The sequence below is a fragment of the Uloborus diversus genome, chromosome 1, assembly GCF_026930045.1.
Source record: "Uloborus diversus isolate 005 chromosome 1, Udiv.v.3.1, whole genome shotgun sequence".
Taxonomy (NCBI): domain Eukaryota; kingdom Metazoa; phylum Arthropoda; class Arachnida; order Araneae; family Uloboridae; genus Uloborus; species Uloborus diversus.
In genome coordinates this window covers 200,596,272-200,614,855 of record NC_072731.1, presented here as the reverse complement: position 1 = coordinate 200,614,855, position 18,584 = coordinate 200,596,272, and the positions used below count along the sequence as shown (strand labels likewise).

The following is an 18,584-nucleotide window of genomic DNA, read 5'->3' as shown; positions in this document are numbered from 1 at the left end:
AAATAACTCCTTGGTGCAAAGCCAGCGAATAACAATCAGAAAATGTATTCCAATGATGCAAATACAAATATGTTTTATGGAACAACATCGAATAAGATTTTTTTTTCGTCAATTAAAAACTATTTGTTTTTCTTTTGGGAACACAGAATCACAAATCAGTAAGATTTAAAAGTAATAATTTCTAATAAATTACTTATTACATGCGTTAATATGGCCGAACTTGTAATTTCATAAACTGATCACAGTAAAATATTCAAGTAATTTTCAATTTAATTTTTCTATAAAATTTTGATACCGTAAAAAGTTTGTTACATCAACTTCAAGTTTTATTTATTCATTTATTTTATTTATTTTACCTTCAAACACGATTTTTTGGGGGGCATTTAATATGTTCCATGATCATGCTTAAATATTGTGGGGAAAACATCAGTAAAAAATCTACGTAATTTGTTACTCAGAAAGGAGAGAGATGTTAAAAGTAATCTAAAAGTTCAAATAAAATTTTAATCAAAATATAAAATGAATATGAAATGAACCATGCCAAAAATATAGAGTTAAAATGAAAAAAAAAAATCAATAATTATTTTTCTCATCCTCAAACACACGAAATGTGTAGAATTTCTTTTTTCGCTGCTGGCTTAGAATCTAAAAGTAGTATTTAAATGGAAAAATACATTAACACGTAAAATTGCTCGTATTATCAAGAAAACTTTAAAAGGGAGCACTGCGACTTACCTAGTTTGGGTAAACTTAATTTTCTTTTGCATACAATTTTGTTCAAGATATGTTTCCTATAAATATGACGTAGATAAAAACTGCGTGTTAAAACAGAAAAGAATCGGAATTCAATTACTGATTCACCAGGAACGCACCTCACTCTGGCTGTCTTTCGTACAACATGCGTCGTGTTCTGAATTGACTCAAGCGCTGAGAAAATTGCCGATTACTGGGAATATTTAAGGGGAGAGAATGCTGCGTTTTATAAAATCATTATCTTTCGGAAAAATATTGTTGATGCGAGATGCAACAACTGAAAAGGAGAGTGGTCTTTCGGGAAGGGGGGGGGGGGGGTCCGGACCCCATGGACTCACCCCTTGGCTACGTCCTTGGACAGACCGACAGACAGACCGACAGACATTTTTTCCCATCTCAGTACCCTACTTTCCAATTTTTAATTTTTCGATATTTATTTTATTATTTTATTTATTTTTGACTTTTTTTTGTTTTTCGCGATATTTTTAAGATGCATTAAGCCTTCTTTCATGCTTTTTTCTTCTTTTTCTGACTTTTACTGGGAAAGTAGGCTAAAAAGGATGTTTGGCCAGAAATTATCTTAACAGACATTCATAATGCATTATTGATCTCAACTAATCAATTTAAAATATAAATGACTTATTTTTATTAATCGATCACGTATACAGGACATTGAAATGCATTTTCCACAATAGCAGGAAAATTTCTTTTATTTTAAGATAAAATTTCCTGCAGATATAAAGGTTCGCTATAATTAGGTTTGGACACATTACGAATGATTCTCTTTTCGATTTATTTTCTAAGCAAAATAAATTACTTACATTATACATATTTTGTTCATAAAAACCATGTTTCGAACAATAATCCACTCTACCTGCTCAAGAAAATCTTGAAGGATTTCAATGATTTTATATTGAGTAGAAAAGAGCGCTTCATTGAGCCCCTATGTACACCCACCACTTCTCGTATTCCTGGAGTCGTGGGTGGGGCTCCGTGCCAAACGACCACTTGTGACTGGCGGCTCTGTGTCGTCGTCGGCGGCCCTTTCGAGACACGACAAGTCGATTTTTATACACCAGTAGCCAGATGACATTAATGATGTATCTGCACGCAATTCAGGACATCCCCCCATGGTAAACAGCTTTACTAAGAAGCAACGACAGAAATCGAAATCTCTGGAAAATTTTGTCCGAAGTAATTTACTGTTGCTGCAAAATATTGTACATATATATTTATATCTCTGTTACTGCACTAAGTCTGGTTAGCCCTAAATCAAAAGCGCTCTAAGATCAAGCGCATTTTCAAGTTTTTTTTTTTTTTTTAATTTTAAATATTGAGGAAGCATTGTGTAAAACGGATGGGGGGATTCGAAGAAAGCAATTGCAATTTTTTAAATCTTACATTTGAACATTTTTTATTATTTCAAATGCAAAATGCTGAACATTTTAAAAGTTAAAGATCAAAATAGTACACATCTCCTTTTTTGGGTTATCCATTCCCCCCAAGGGTGCTGGTGCACTCCCCCTAATACTACAGAGCATCCGCAAGAACCAGAACCTCCTCCCCCCCCCCTTCAAAAAAGAAAACCGAGTGAAATAGCTCCAAAACAACACCCTAAGAATTCCAACGCCGCAGTCTGTTCCATAACTCGTCCCTCGGGAGCACCCATGTCTTCTTTACCTGCTGTCATCCTTAGATTTTTTAAAAGAAATAAAATCGATCCCTATTATGATCTCAATTGTTTTGGTATACATGAAATACCCCGCCAGCTCAGTCATTCCAGCCTAGGGCTGCAGTTTCGTGCTTATTAGCACTCATCAGCCCGGCATAGGAAAGTGACTGAACTGGAAGTGGAAGTAACTTACTGAAATTATACCATGCCTTGCCTTCAATCTTCGAGCTGAACCAAACCATTGCTTCGGTCACTCGTCTGGTCAGAGCTAATTTTATATTAGTTACCAGTTTGTTTGACACTCTTGGCTTCCTTAAGAGGTTTTCCTCTTCCAGCTCAGTCACTTCCTATGCCTGGCTGATGAGTGCTAATAAGCACGAAACTGCACTCCTCGGCTGGAATGATTGAGCTGGTGGTGTATTTCATGTATTTCTGCCTTAGCCCTGGCTATACGGCGGTAACTTACTGAAATGTTTTGGTATATTTCACTACTCCAGTGTGAATGTCACCCCTCTATAAAACGTCAAGAAAAGCTATGAGAGAATTCACGCCTTGGGGGGAAAGAAGAAAGAAACGCTCGGAAGGCTCCTGTGATCTGTTTTAGGATTATGTCGTTGGAACGAGATTTCATAACTTTAATTTTTAAAATTATGCTTTAAAACACTTATAAACGAATCTAAAGTTCAAAAAATATAAATGAATTTTTCCTTTTCTAGTTAAAAAGAAAATTGGCTTGCGCTTAAAATTAAGACAGTTCGCAAAAGAAAAAAAAATCATAAACCTTTTAACTTTTATAAATAAAAAAAGTCTGCGTAGCAACTCTTTTTTTCATCCGCAAAGTAAACCCTCCTACACTTAGAGGGTTTGTTATAAGAGAATTATGATGTGAAATGTGGAGTATACATGGAAAGTAGATAAAATTGTTTGTTTTAACCCTTTTTATTTCCGCTTCCTCCCTTTATCTCTCTTTTTTTCTTTTCCTTTTTATAATCTAGTCAAGTATATCTAAAAATTATTCGATGCGTTGTTAAATTAAGGTTTCTAAGAAAGTGTGTCGCAACATTAAAAAGCTTTGACACTCGTATTCAACGATGCTCGATTACGCACATTAAAACCTTAGGCGAAATTCGGTATGCATGCTTTTGAGAAATTTACCTGTCAGCACGGTCGTGATTAATACACAATAACAAAACCCGGAGAAGCATTCATTATCATGAGTCTAACTAGGATAATGGAACTACATCGGTATCTGCGTCGGGGAACAATAAAACGGCTTACTTAATGAAAGCGAAATAATATTCTGGCAAAAAAAGGGTCGATATCTGCTAACAAAGTTACACATATTTGCAGGTCATAAATAAACATGCTATTCGCTCGGTTTAGGATTTGCGTCGTTTTGGAAAACCCAATATACTGTGCTACATATACAGGTTCAAATAGTCATTAATAACTCATTATTTGGAATTTCAGAACATTATACACCCGTAAAACAAATTTTAATGGCATTCAACTTGGCAATATTCTGAGATGGAAACGGTCCTCAAAACGCATCAGAACATAAATCTTTCGTGTTTTTAATCTAGGTGTTCTCACCTTGGTATGGCACAGATCGCACCACTAAAAATTTTAGGGGACGTTTTACGACTGTTTTTTAAATTATTTGCGGGATCCCGTTATTTCGGATCTCCATGGTACTGAGATGAACGGGAGGGGGGGGGGGGGCATTGCTTTAAGGGGTTTAGGAACCCTTGCTTAACCAGTCCCAAATTATCCTTAAATAGGAAGAACACTACTTAAAAGGTGTTCTCGATAGAAAAAATTAAAAAACCATGTTTATATGTTGCTTTCCTGCAGATATTTTTCCTCTTTAAATCAACTGATAACACTTCATCGGCATTCGCAGATCAGAACTTCAAAATATTAAAGTTTAACATAACCTGATCTTTTAGAATGAGGAGATAGAAACAGAGTGGATAGAAAACAGAGAAAAGATTAAAAATAAATAAATAAAACATAATATTAAAAAAAAGGTCGCTTTCCTCCAGCGGATGCATCCCAAGTTCAAATTATAAATTGTTCGAATTGTAACGAATCGATTTATACGAAATTCACCCTTTTCTTGTCGATAATTCTTTTTTGTGGACACTATTCAGATTCCAACTGTAAACATAGCATGTCAAAGAATTCCTTCATTTGTATTCACTATGAACACTACTTAATATTCAAGCTTAAATGTTCAATATGAAATATGATATTTCACTGTAAAATTTTTTGTTGATGCTATAACTCAGTTTCCAGCCGTAAATAAAAAATTTTACTTTCTCTTATATGCATAAAAATAAATCTGTTCTTTTCTGTTAGTTTGCGCGTTATTTCCCTCTACACATAAATTTCGTTCCCCATTAAACGTATGTCTATTTCATTTTCTTAAAGATAATACAGACATTTAAGCAGCCTTTAAAAACCTTAAAGAATAGGGTCTGGCAGGGGAAAGTGGTCAATGGTGTAAAGTGGTCATAAAGCAAATAAAGAGCTACATAGTGGCTCCCAAAAGTGTTCGTACACTTTGAAATTTTTTAGTAAAACCAAAGTAACTCGAAATTGAATTCGAATATGAAGTCCAATATTTTTTCACATCATTCTTATGTCATTCTAAATACAAACCATTGGTTTCTTCAAAATATTGACGGATCTCCTTTTTGAAATGGGTCAGAAAACGAAGAGACAAAGAAATAACACGCCACAAAAGTCATCGTACATTCAAATATTTTCGAATAAATTCATGATTAAAATTATCATATGTCGTTTTTTTTTATTATTTTTGCATTGTGTTGACCCTTAAATGTCATGTGGCTTTAATTTTTTGTTTATTTATTCCTTAATATTGGGCTTATTAATTTAAAATGACTGGTATTCGTAAAAAACCGCAAACACCATTCGAAAGTTGAATTTTTTCCTCACAGTAGCGGTAAATTGGTTTGAAATGTCTCTAAACTAGTTATTTTATTTCATTCTATAGTAATGTGCTTGATAAAATGATTTAAAGAAAGGAATCGGATCGAAAACAAGGCAAGAAAAGGTCAACCGGTAAAGTTAACAAAGCGTGATCGGAGATTTACAGTTAAAAACATTACGAAAAATATACATTTGGGTGCTGTAAAAGTTTCTGCAGAGTTGAATGAAAATTTTTACATTTAATTTTCACCTAAAATTGTTCACCAAATTCTCTGATTAGCTGGATTACACGGGACCTCTTCCTGCAGGAATTTTCTTGACCGTGAGAAAGGAAGAAAGCTTACGCTTTTCGTCGCAAAATCAATGATAAATAAGCTCAAAACGTTTTATAATTACGTCTTACTTACAGAAAAAAATTAATTCAACATTTTTGGTTAAATTGTTGTATAATTGTAAGTGGAAGAAAAATTAGGAACTTGATCTTAAGAACTAAGTTGGATCGGTTAATCAGGACGGTGGAGGTGTTCTAGTGTGAGGGTGCATATCAGCATTAGGACTTGGCAGTTTGGATTTTTTTGATGAAATAATGAATTATGCTGTTCCTTTAAATATTTTAAAAACCAATTTTGAACTCTTAGCCAAAAATTTGGTTATTGGAAACAACTTTGTTTTTTTATCAAGATAACGATAAGAAGCACACGGTTTTCAACGTTTGCGTCTAGTGCCTCGAAAATTGTCCTAAAATTTAGAGAATACCCCCTCAATCTCCAGATTTGAACTGAATGTAACGTATTTAGAGATATATGGAGGCTAGATTACGAAAATACGGCTTTGAAACGTAAATAGAGCTAGAAACAGTAAAACTCGAAGTGTGGTTGAACACTTACTCAGAAATTACGCAAAAAAAAAAAAAAAAAAAAAAAAAAAGAAAAAGAAAGAAAGAAAAAGAATGAAATTTATTTCCAGACGTTTAAAAGGTGTTATGAATTCTGCATGATATTCTACTAATTAATAACTTAATCAAAAGTTAGATTATTCAATAATATAATAGACATTTTATAAAGTGTACGAAGACTTTTGTGAGAGAAAATTTCCGGCACTTTTCGGTTTTTGATTTTTAAAAAATTAAGTTTTAATATTTTTAAAAACATTTTTATGTAGTTCTGTTAAAAATTGATCATAGATCTTATAATTAAATACCTATTCCGAAATATTAATTCTAACCAATGGATTAGGGCCTATTTCGTTGAAAGTCGTAGGTGTACGAAGACGTTTGGGAGCCACTGTATATATTCGAAATAAATGAAAGAATTAGGATAATTTTTTATTTTAGATTTTAACAATTATGAACTATATTCTGAATTCAAAATTTTGAAACTGGCTTTACTTTATGAAAAAAAATTGTTTTGTGTGCACATAAAACATTTTAAAATTTGAACATTTCTTTTAACTTCTTTGTGGAATTTTGTTCATTAAAATTTTTAGCAGATTGAATGTGCAGGCAGCTTTCCGGATGTCTTTAGAACACGGCTGCATAAACAGCTAAGTTGGATTTGTTTAACATTATATTTTAGAACAACTTAAGTAAGATGCGGTAATTTGGTCATAGGTTACGCTTAATATCCTTCATCTACAATCCTTTAATCTTCACTTACAATGCAGATATCACTAAATATTAAGTTTACTAACCATAAAATGAATTAAACACAATTGAGTTTAAATTTGATGTAGCTTATCGATTGAATTAAAGGAAGATTGTAATCCTATAATATTTGAAAAAAAAAAAAAAAAAAACAATTGAATTTTTTCTGCAACCACAACTTTTAATTTATTCTGGTAGAATAATTTATGCCATCCCCCTCCCCCCTCCAAAAAAATCATCTAAAAATATCAGTAGAAAGTAGAAACTAAGAACCGGAGGTATTTTGTATACATTGAATATAGAGATAATTCTTGATCTTGCTTTTCCCTTTTGTTTTTTAATTAAGTAATATGTTTTTCGGAACTCGATTTGAGTGTGTTGTTTTCTTATTATGTAGGAGGTTTATTATGTTACATAGGACGTATGTAAAAGGTTATTAGGAAGTTTAGACATTATTCAGACACTATCTTTAATATATTCCTAAAGAAATAAAACATTGCAAATTATCACACATTTCCTTATGATATTGATGAAATCCAGGAGTGAAATATGATTAAAATTCTTGGTGAACTAACTTTTGACCATACTTGGCCATCAAAAATTTATTCAAATAAAGTTAATTTCTTCAAAGAACTAGATGTGTTGAGCGATAAAAAAAAAATAAATACGGTTGTTTATGATGGTTTTAGATCAATTGTTTTAACTATGACCACTTTACCCCACACTAGGTCATCAACACACACGAAAAAAAATGTCATTAAGCTATTAAAATCAATTTTTTTCATCCGAAAATGAGCGTGTTCTTTATTAATGTAATGCAAAATAACGACTAAAAATTTTGAAGTTTTAAAAGAAATTCCTGTATTTATTATTTACCCAAGTCGAAAAGCATGCATTTTATGCCACTTTACCCCACCAGACCCTAAAATTACAAACTATGCGTAATTTATTTTATTAATGCAAAAGCGCAATACATCCTTAAAATGCAAATCCTTTGAATACGCACGTCATAAAATGTTTATGCGGATTAAATAAAATTTACTGTATTAGACAGTTTCGAAAAAAAATAATTAAAAAATGGACTTTTAATGGAATGTAACAAGAGCATAAGGAATGATTGAGCTGAGTTCTGAATAAAAAAATAAGTAAGCACAACATCTTTGTTTCAAGTAAAATTACTCTTGTGCTTAAAACGAAGGAAAAAAACTCCGAGATCCTCAACTTTTAAATACCGTTTTTCTGTACACCTGGTCAGAATGCAAGGTAACTATTTTACAGGCGCACCTGAACAACGTCGAGCTTCCTGCAGATTTCCTGGTACTTCTCTTTCCCGTAAACCAAATGATCATAATATTGTTCTCGGCGATTTTTAAGCTTCTTGATTTTCTTTATCCAGGGAAATCTCTCGACAGATTTTTGGTCGAACGTCGATTGTTTGCGGAAGTAATCTTTTTATGAGGATTTTATTGGGAAATCATAAAGAAAGAAATCACTAAAATTTCAAAACATTTCACAATTTTATTTTTAAATAACTCATTTTCTATTTCTTTTAAGCATTTAAGAACACATTTATTCTGATAATAATATCGACAACGACATACATTGGTTTTTAGAATTACGGAACTAGGTTTTAAGGATTGGTAATGTTGGCATTGATTTAGTGACATATTTCGACAGATTTTACAAGTTTCAAGTTTTTAAGTGTTTTTACTTGTGACGTCTACTTAAAAACGGAACGCATTTTCTCAACAAATCGTAATCGTGTATCGTATTTAGTAATAGAGCTTAATCTTCAGATCTGAAAAATATTTTGATGCTTTCTCAAAACTTTTAAAAAGTAGGTTTCATTCTAAGACTATTGCAGTAAAAAGGGCATTACTTTAACAGGAAGGTATTCGAAAAACTATTCACGTAAGGAGAGAGAAAACAAAAATGGAAAGACAACTTCTTTCCACAAAACATAAAATTGATTAGAAATAACTTGTGCGTATTGATATGTTTGTAGTTACGTTTCATTTAAACTATTTCCTGTTCCGGTGAAGGAAAAGGGCATGAACATCTACTGCCTGGATCGATACAAATTCAATATTTTTCCTCAATGAAGAGCAAAAATCTGGCAACAAGAGAACGTTACTCTCCGTTGCATATTCAACGCTCGCTGAATCAATAAAGGCTGGTTATTTACCACAAGAATGTGCATTTATAAAGAAAAGTTTCTATAAGTGTGCCCTAATATTTTTTTTTCTCTCCGAATAATATTTCATTTATTTTTTGGAGCAACAGTTTGACCCCCATTTCTTTTCTTTTTAGGGAGCTCCAAAGCAAAAATGACCAATTTTCCCTCTTTAGTTGCATTAGTGCTACAAGAAGGTTTATTATTGTATATTTTATTTGCCATAATAAGTTTGTGTTTCACAGAACATTTCACGAAAGAAATTTATTCGCAATGTAAGAAAAAGTAGACGTACACCTTACTAGCTTGCTTACTAATGATTTGAAAATCTTCTGTGTTCATCGGAGAAACAAACGAACATTTAAAGGGTAAAGCAAGGTCTGATAGGTATGCATATTATACAAGCAATTCACATGAATTTTTTTAAAAGTTCGCATAAATAATTATTTTGATGAAAATTATTCTGTTTCAGCACAAACTGAGAAAAATATGTATTAATGCCATCTCGGTGGGATTTGATCTCTCAAAAGATGTCCTGTCCTTTTAGTGATGTCCCTTTGACCCTCTTCTTGAGATTTGAAAAGTCATAGAATATTGTTTACACAAACGATTCTAAATTTTTTAAAAACAACTGAAAAGCTTTTTTTTTTTTTTTGAGACTTTTACTTGGGAGGATTTTAAGTGTATTTCTCAAAAACACAGCGATAAAATGTTTAAAAAAAGATTCCATACAAAAATATTGCATCTAACAATTTCAACTTTCGGGAGAAAATCATCCTGATTCCTTTTTATCAATATTGGAAAATTATTTTTAAAAATACGCATGTTTTAAAATTTAATTGAAACGAAAGCTTTAAAAACTATTTCTCCTATGACACTGACACATATGGTTCGAAGACGTACGCAGCCAAGAGATTGATAATTTTGAAAGATGCAACTTTAAGGATTTATTAAAGAAAACTGAAGAATTTTACCGCTTAATAAAATAACCGGAATGCATCACGAAATCCCGGAAAATGTTCTAACTTACCCCATCCCCTTCGTTCCATGGTGCAAGCAAACGTCGTTCGAACGGCACAGCCAGACTACGGATAGAATATAACCCTCGTGAATAAGTACTACTCTTCTGTACACAGTACGTGGAGTACTTTGGGCGTGGTTTCGGGGGGCAAAAGGGTAATCGGCTTACGGAAGCACTCTACAGCAATGGCGTCGTTCTCTCTTCCAGATGCAGCAGCAGACGTGATCACTGGATTCCTCATCACTACGGGGAAATCGCGAAGCGCATGCGCGTGTCAGTGGAGGGGCTCTTTTTTTACCGTTTTGTTCTTCTCTCGCTCTTTTTTTTAATGTACATCTTCTTTCGATCGTTTGCTGCTTTAAAAAATAATTTTTGAAAGGAGCAAAAACCATTTTTGAAAGCTTTTTTCATCAAAAATAGAATTTATTAATCGTTCATCTCATTTTCAAGCAATAAAAAAAAGTTTGCTTTTCCCCACCCATTCATTATTTTAGAAATACAGTTAAAAATCAATATTGACAACACAATTTTTATCGAATAGACGTATGCTTCAGTAGTATCCATTTCCGAAAAAAAAGAAAAAGAAAAAAAAAAAGAAAACCTCCTCCTCTTTTTCAAATTCGTTTTAACAATCCCTCCAATTTCTCAATTAACAAAAAAGAAAAAGAAAAAAAATATTTTGTATTAATTGAGGTTTTGGTTTTTCTTTTAAACATTTGAAGATACATAGAAAATTCATTTTCGCAATTACGTTAAAGCGAATATTCTGCAAAACTTAGATTTTCTTTACGACAAAAGCTACAAGACGAAGCAACAAAACTTATGAATTCCTTTGCTTTCTTAACATCTTGTAACACTTACAGGCCCGGATCTATAAATTCCCCCCCCCCCCGGATTTAAATCTGTAGGGCTTCTCCTCACAGGCCAGCAGTGTATATCTGTAACGTTACGAGGTGTTTGTGCCAGTTTTTTTTTTTTTTTAATATATATATTTCTTGGACGTTTGGGCCCCTTAAGGACGTGGATTCCCCGCACAGTGGGGTCTGTCGGTCCGCAGATCTGGGCCTGAACACTTAAGCACTGCCTTTAAACCAAAGAATGTGTATCCAAAAAATAAAAGAAAGAAAAAGAAAAGATAAAAGAAAAGAAATCTTAGTCAAATCCAAGTATTTATTATATTACTAATTATTACTATTATTAAATTACTGATATTATTACCCCAACCATTGTTCATTCAAAGCTGTATATGTGCATATTTTCTGAAAGGAAAAAAAAACTAAATATTAAATCTAACGATCGTTTTTCTATATTCTTGCATGATTGCAATTAAAAGTTTTAGGCCGTCAAAAAACGCAAAATGTTCCCATTTAAATTTAGTTTTGAAAATAAAAACAAATAGGAAAGTCTAATGAACATTTAAACACAATTTCATTTTCAAATTCATAGTAGGGGAAAGTGGGGCAAAATGAAATAAATAAAATAACATTCACACACTTTTTCAAAAACCAAAAATTGGAAATAGATTTTGAAAATTACAGTACGAGATGAATGAACAATATATTCGTAATAAAGCTTGTAATCAAGCATAATTTTTCATTTTTGGCAGTAAGTTTGTACCTTTTAGAAAATAGTGGAAATTTAATTTTTTTTACGGGAGAAAAGTACAGTGAAAAATAAAATAGTTTTCTAATGAAATACTTTCTATTTGATTATTATAATTTTTTGATCAAATGAGAGAAGAAATAAACACATGAATAAATGAATGACTATATAAATAATAAAATAAAAAAAGGATAAATAAATAAATTAATTATATGTGAGAAAAAATAAATGAGTGAATAAAATAGTGAATGAAAAAGAACCCAAATGTGTAAATGAATAAATGACTGAATATGTAAACGAAATGAACTATTTCACTTTGCCCCGCGGACACTTGATAAATTGTATTAAACATTGAAAATCAAAACATGCTTAACATAAATTACATAAATATCGCGCTGGACATCAGTAGACATCAATTAATACATAAAATGTTAACCAGAAAAGTTATATCATTTTATTGCAACAAAAATATTTTTTGATACACCACAAAAATATCTCTACCTCAAAGCCAGAAGGACGTAAGTCACATTATGGTAATTTGACAAAAGAGAGGAAAACTTTTTTTCGGACGCATGTGCAAAGGATGGGACGTGCGCTCTTTTAACCCTGGTTTAAAATTTAAAAAAAAAAAGATATTTTTTACTTCATTTTACAAAAAAGGAAGTATTCTATTCGCAAAAAAGATTTCACTCAAAAATCGAAGTTAATTTCCATTTTGCTCACCCCCGAATGAATGTTGAGTTTTTCTTCGACTCGACCACACATGGATAAGTGCCTAAGAACGTATAGACACGCGAAATATCCATTTTGACGATTCCCGAGTTAATTACAACGAATTTTCTCGTGACGTATGTATGTATGTGCGTATATGCGGATGTGCGTATGTGCGTATTTATGTCGCATAACTCAAGAACGGTATGTCCTAGAAAGTTGAAATTTAGTACGTAGACTGCTAGTGGGGTCTAGTTGTGCATCTCCCCTTTTGATTGCATTCGAATGTTTCTAAGGGGGTCGTTTGCCCCTTTTTGGAGAGAAATCATGGTTAATTTCGATGTAAACTCAAGTGGTGTTACAATTTGGCGGACACTTGGCGATATATCGCCAGTCGTTTGGTCGCCAATTTTTTTTCGCCAACTTGGCGACAAATTAGGTGATTTTTTTTTTTAAATCTGGTTTCAATTTGGCCACTGTTAGTGATATTTAGAGAGTAAACTATTGAAGAACATTAAAATTACCAATAATGGGAAAATGACATTAAATTGGAGTAAAAGGAAGTCACACATCAGCTCGTTCTAAGAATTACGTTCTCGTGAATCGATGAGAAATAGGCTTTTACGTACAATGCACTTGTAACGAAAAATCGAAATTTTTGGACTTGCACGTCAGTCTGGCTCTGAGGTACAGATATTACAATATGTACATCAGCAATGGTATGTCTCACTAACTTCTGCGTAAGGTTACAACAGAATTTTCTGCATGCTTACAGAGAAATTGCTTAAAATGTTACACATTAGCAAAAATTAACCTTTCATCTCACTTTCTTGAACGGGTACTCATTTTTAATTGTAAATAGGCTTATACTTCAAGTTAACTATTCGATGGGTTAAATTATACAGACATATTAAATGATCAAGGAATAATTTCTTTCTATACGTTTTAAATTCAAAAGTACAAAAATAAGTTAGTATGTTACAATACTTGAAATTTCGTTATAACAGTATAAAAAAAAAAGAATCATGCTAGAACCCCCTTGCTTTTTGTCTTCTTTACTGCTGTTGCTTGGAATCATTCGTTTATTCAATATTTGTCAATTTCATGCTTTTTTCTCCCAACCGATATACACCAATTAATTATTTATATCAAGATACAAACGAGATATTTTTATTGCACTAAGAGAGGAAATAACCTGAGTGGTGTCCGAACCCACAACGTGAATCTCACAGACAGGTCGCAAAGCAAGAGCTTTTCTCGGTCGGCCACAAAGCCCAGTTTACATTTCGCTAATAAGAGTTTACCTGCTCTGAGCAGATTCTGATCTTTACGCATGCGCTTTGAATTCTACTGAAACCATACTGCAAGGTTCTTCCAACAATTTGAGTTTTTATAACAATGATGCTACACACTTCAGAATTCGTGTAACGTTACACCCATCAATACTGATAACTTAACAAAATTTTTACTTCCTTTTACAAAGTAAAGGAAGTATTGTATTCGCAAAAAAATTTCCACCCAAAAACCGGCCTTAATTTCTATTTTGCTCGCCCCGAATGAATATTGATTTTTTTTTCAACCTGGCCACACGCGTATAGATGCTAAGAACGTATAGACACCCGAAATATCCATTTTGACCATCCCCGAGTTAATTACAACGAGTTTTCTCGTGACGTCTGTATGTGCGGATGTGTGTATGTGAGTATGTATCTCGTATAACTCAAAAACGGTAAGTCCTAGAAAGTTGAAATTTGGTACGTAGACTCCTAGAGGGGTCTAGTTGTGCACCTCCCCTTTTGGTTGCATTCGGATGTTCCAAAGGGGGTTTTTTACACCTTTTTGGGGGAAAATCACTGTTAATTTCAATGCAAACTCAAGTGGTGTTGTGATTTGAAAAATATATCGCCAAGTTTTTGGTCGCCAATTTGGCTTTTTTTTTTTTTTTTTGGCCACTATTGGCGATATTTAGAGAGTTAACCGTTGAATCACATTAAGATCGCTAATATTGGGAAACTTAATCTGTATTAAACGTTTTTTTTTTGCTTCGGTTCGCAACAAACTTGGGGTGAACATATTTAAAGTGTTTCTTTGCTTAATCCAAGGCACTAGTATCATTAAATTGGCTTAAAAGGAAGTTATGTGATGCATACATCAGCTCGTTTTACATTGGTGTATTGTTAAATTATTAAACTGTATTCAACGTTACTTCGCATACTTCAATTTGCATGTAAAATGTAGCAATGCAAATGCCTGATATTTTCTAAAAGATATTTTTTTAAAGATTTGATATTACAAATTGAAAAATAGGAAGAAATACGTGTAATAGAAGCTCGAGTTTTATGTAAATAGTTTGGGTTGTGCTGTGTAACTCTCAAAATATGGCACATGCCTTAATCCGATTGGTCACTACTGTTACAAACATAATTCAGAAATGTTGAAGCGATTGACTACACATTAGGTATTTACTTAGTATTCAATGTGAACCCTTCATTGAAAGCTAAAAATAATCCGTTGCGACTAAGAGCTGATTGAAGCTAACTTCTGCAAGCAGTTTTCATCAGTTTTGGCTGACATCCAAAAATGAGAAGTCATAAAAAGGCTATTGATAACAATGATCAATAAGTAATGCGTAACTAAAAGGGTAAACAAAAGAATAATATTGATTTTGTAATTTCGATTGGAGGAACACTGTGAATGACTCCCACATTGCTAAATAAAGTTAAATAATCTTCAAATGAGTTTTTAGCGTTTGAATTTCAACGAATTAACTTCAGCGAGCAAAGGCTTAAAAATATTTATATGTATCAGAAAACTTTTATCGCAAAACTTTTACGCAAGTATTCTCAAAATGAATGCAAATCGTTACTTTAATATTCTCTTATTTTCCCAATTTAAAAACATCATTTTAACTAAGATTTTGCATCTTTTTTAATCTAAAAAGAATTTTTTTTTCTGTCGTGCAACTTTTCCTTTTCGACTTCAACGTTTTGGGCATGTACGTTTTCAGGCTTCCGTGGCTCACGGGAACGGGACCCCGCTTCTACGCATTAGTACTGATGTACTGTAATAAGAAATATTTCCGATAATTATTAACTTTTCGTCATTTATATGTCTTTAGCGAGAAATTCTGATCTGGTTCAGGGGTGCGCATCCCCCTCCCAAGTTCAATGGTGCAAATCCCCCCCCCCAAAAAAAAAGTTTTTCCAACCCCCTTTTCCTTCTTTATTTTTTAGCTTTCTTTTACTTGCGTTATTTATTTATTTATTTTTAAATATTTTTCATTTATTTTTTAAATATTATTTGTGTTTTCATTTAGTTATTTTGCAAAATATTATAAATTTGTAGTTTAAATATAATTTATTTATTTTTATTTTTTTTTTCTTGAAAAGTTATGTGCAACGCCAATTAAAATATAAAGAGAATAAAACAAAAAACTATATATAAAAATTTTAATTTAAAATCAATCAATAAATAAATTTAAATAAATAAATTTGAAAAATTTGAAAATTCCCTTTCCCTCAAATTTTGGTAGCGCAACTTGCGCCATAATCCCCCCCCCCCCCTTGTGGAAACCCCTGATCTGGTTCAAGACTGTAGCATTAGAATCATAATAAACGTCAGGTAGTAGCGAATTTCCAAAAATCTTTTTTGGAGGAGGAGACTTTGCTCGGGAACCGTTAATTTCAATGCCAGTTTTTTAAATGACTTCGATTGGAATCGAAATTCGAGTGGGGGGGGGGGTGTATCCCGATATCCCCCACCCTTAAATTCATCCCAAATAGGTTGCCCGTTTGCAGGAACCAAGTGAGTTGCGGGACAAAAGTTAATTTGTAAAGTCGCCCCCAGAAAGGGTTTAAGCAGCAAGTAATTTGCTTTATGGGACAAAGTCACAGAAGATATTTCTCCAAATTCAGATTTAAACATGAGTTGCTTTGTGTATCTGTTTTTTACTTCCTTTTACAAAAAAGGAAGTATTGTATTCGCGAAAAAAATTTTACTCAAAAATCGGCCTTAATATCCATTTTGCTCGCCCAACAATGAATATTGATTTTTTTTTTCAACCCGACCACGCGTGGATATATGCCTAAGAACGTATAGACACCTGAAGAATCCATTTTGACGATCCCTGAGTTAATTACAACGAGTTTTCTCGTGACGTCCGTATGTACGTATGTATGTGCGTATGTATCTCGCATAACGCAAGAACGGTATGTCCTAGAAAGTTGAAATTTGGCACATAGACTCCAAGTGGGGTCTAGTTGTGCACCTTCTCTTTTGGTTGCACTCGGATGTTCCAGAGGTGGTCTTTTACACCTTTTTGGGGGTAAAATCATTATTAATTTCAATGTAAACTCAAGCGGTGCTATAGTTTGGCGAACACTTGGCAATATATAGGCAAGCTTTTGGTCGCCAAGTTTTGTCGCCAACTTGGCGACGAATTTGGCGGTTTTTTTTTTAAAATCTGGTTTCAATTTGACCATATTTAGAGAGTTAACCATTGAATCACATTAAAACTGCCAATATTAGGAAAATTTATCTGTATAAAACGTTTTCTTTGCTTCGGTTCGCAACAGACTTGGAATGAAAGTATTTAAAGTGTTTTTTTGCTCACTCCGAGGCACTATTATCTTTAAAATAAAGTAAAAGGAAGTCATGTGATGCACACATCAGCTCGTTATTTAAAAGTATCCTATCTGTAAAATCAAATACTAAACACTCGTCTTACTCTATTTAGCTTCGACAAAATATCTGAGTAATTCCTCATATTCCAATTATTCACGTACGGATCATACCGAACGAAATAGTTTAATTTATTCATATAAATATTTTATTTATGGCTATGTAAACAATTAAGTATGTGAATCAAGTCTCAAACCTTGTTCAGTTGTTTAAAATGAGTTCCTTCTATTTTTCTTCAAAAGTAACAGTATTGTAAGCAAAACCAAACGATTTTAATATATTTACAGATCAAGAATTTCTGTTGAAACTATTTTTAGCCATTACTGGTGAAAATAGTTTAAGGGTTCACCATAAAAACAACCGAGGTCCACTTTTTGATGAAGAGATTGATGTTATAAAATGAATGAACAAATCATAAACCAATGTTTATTTTCACTAATCGAATACTTAAAATTAAACTCCATTTATTCATAAAAAAAAAGCCTTTAAAATTTATTTCCTTTTGAAGCTGTCATTGTATTGGCAAAAAAAGCTTATATTATTGTTTTGTTCGAAATTTGGATTTTGTTCATTTTTCTTACTTAAGAGTTTACAAGAAAAAAAAAGTCGTAGAGTAATATTTTAATAGAGTATGTTAGTTTAAAATGGCACAAGAGACGTTATTATTTGATAAGTAAATATTTCAGTCCCTTACCTTGAATTGTAACTGCTCGATGTCTTGTAAAAATCATTTTAATCTGCTTACTTAAAAAAAAAAAAACCTTATGCCACTCATGCGGTTAGTAGTAGTTATAAATTAAAATTCGTTAAATCCTTTTTGGATTCTTTTTTCTCTTATTTATTTCGTTGTGTGTGAGATATATTGATATGTATGGGAAACGAGAATGTGAAATTGCTATTAACATATACAGTAAAACCACTCATTAAAGAATGAATTCCATTAGACCTAAATAAAGTGTCCTTAAAACAGGAGGCGCTGCCCAAACATGGAATCAAATTTTTTACATTATGTCTATCCCCAAAACTAATACGTTCAAGTCCAATTTCGATACATTTTGGTTTTTGTAAATTTTAATAAATAGATATGAGTCATTAAATTATCACAGAAAATTATGCAACATACTTGTTTCATACTTTTTTGATCAAGTTAAGAAACCAAAAATTTCAAAAGCTAATGCTTTAAAAAAGCATAATTTTTTTCTTGGAGGAAACGGTATTAGCTTCTCTGAGGAACTCATGTAATAATGTACATTCGTATAGTATTTTTAAAGAAAAATCATTTAATATTCATCAAGTAAAGAGCATTTATTTTATAAATAAATATTATCAGCAATAACTGTATTTCCATTATCCCGTTTTAAAATGAGGGCTCCAC

General features: G+C 32.4%; 1 protein-coding gene across 2 annotated transcripts in view; it reads right to left on the bottom strand.

Moving 5' to 3' along the window:
* LOC129234124 (bromodomain-containing protein DDB_G0270170-like) overlaps nucleotides 1-10,411 on the bottom strand; it is a 65,047-nt gene extending 54,636 nt beyond the window's left edge. For both annotated transcript variants that reach the window (XM_054868014.1, XM_054868015.1), the window contains exon 1: nucleotides 10,226-10,411. The gene's annotated coding sequence lies outside the window, so the exon portion shown is untranslated. The remainder of the gene's footprint in view (nucleotides 1-10,225) is intronic.
* Between the last annotated feature and the right edge of the window lie 8,173 nt (nucleotides 10,412-18,584).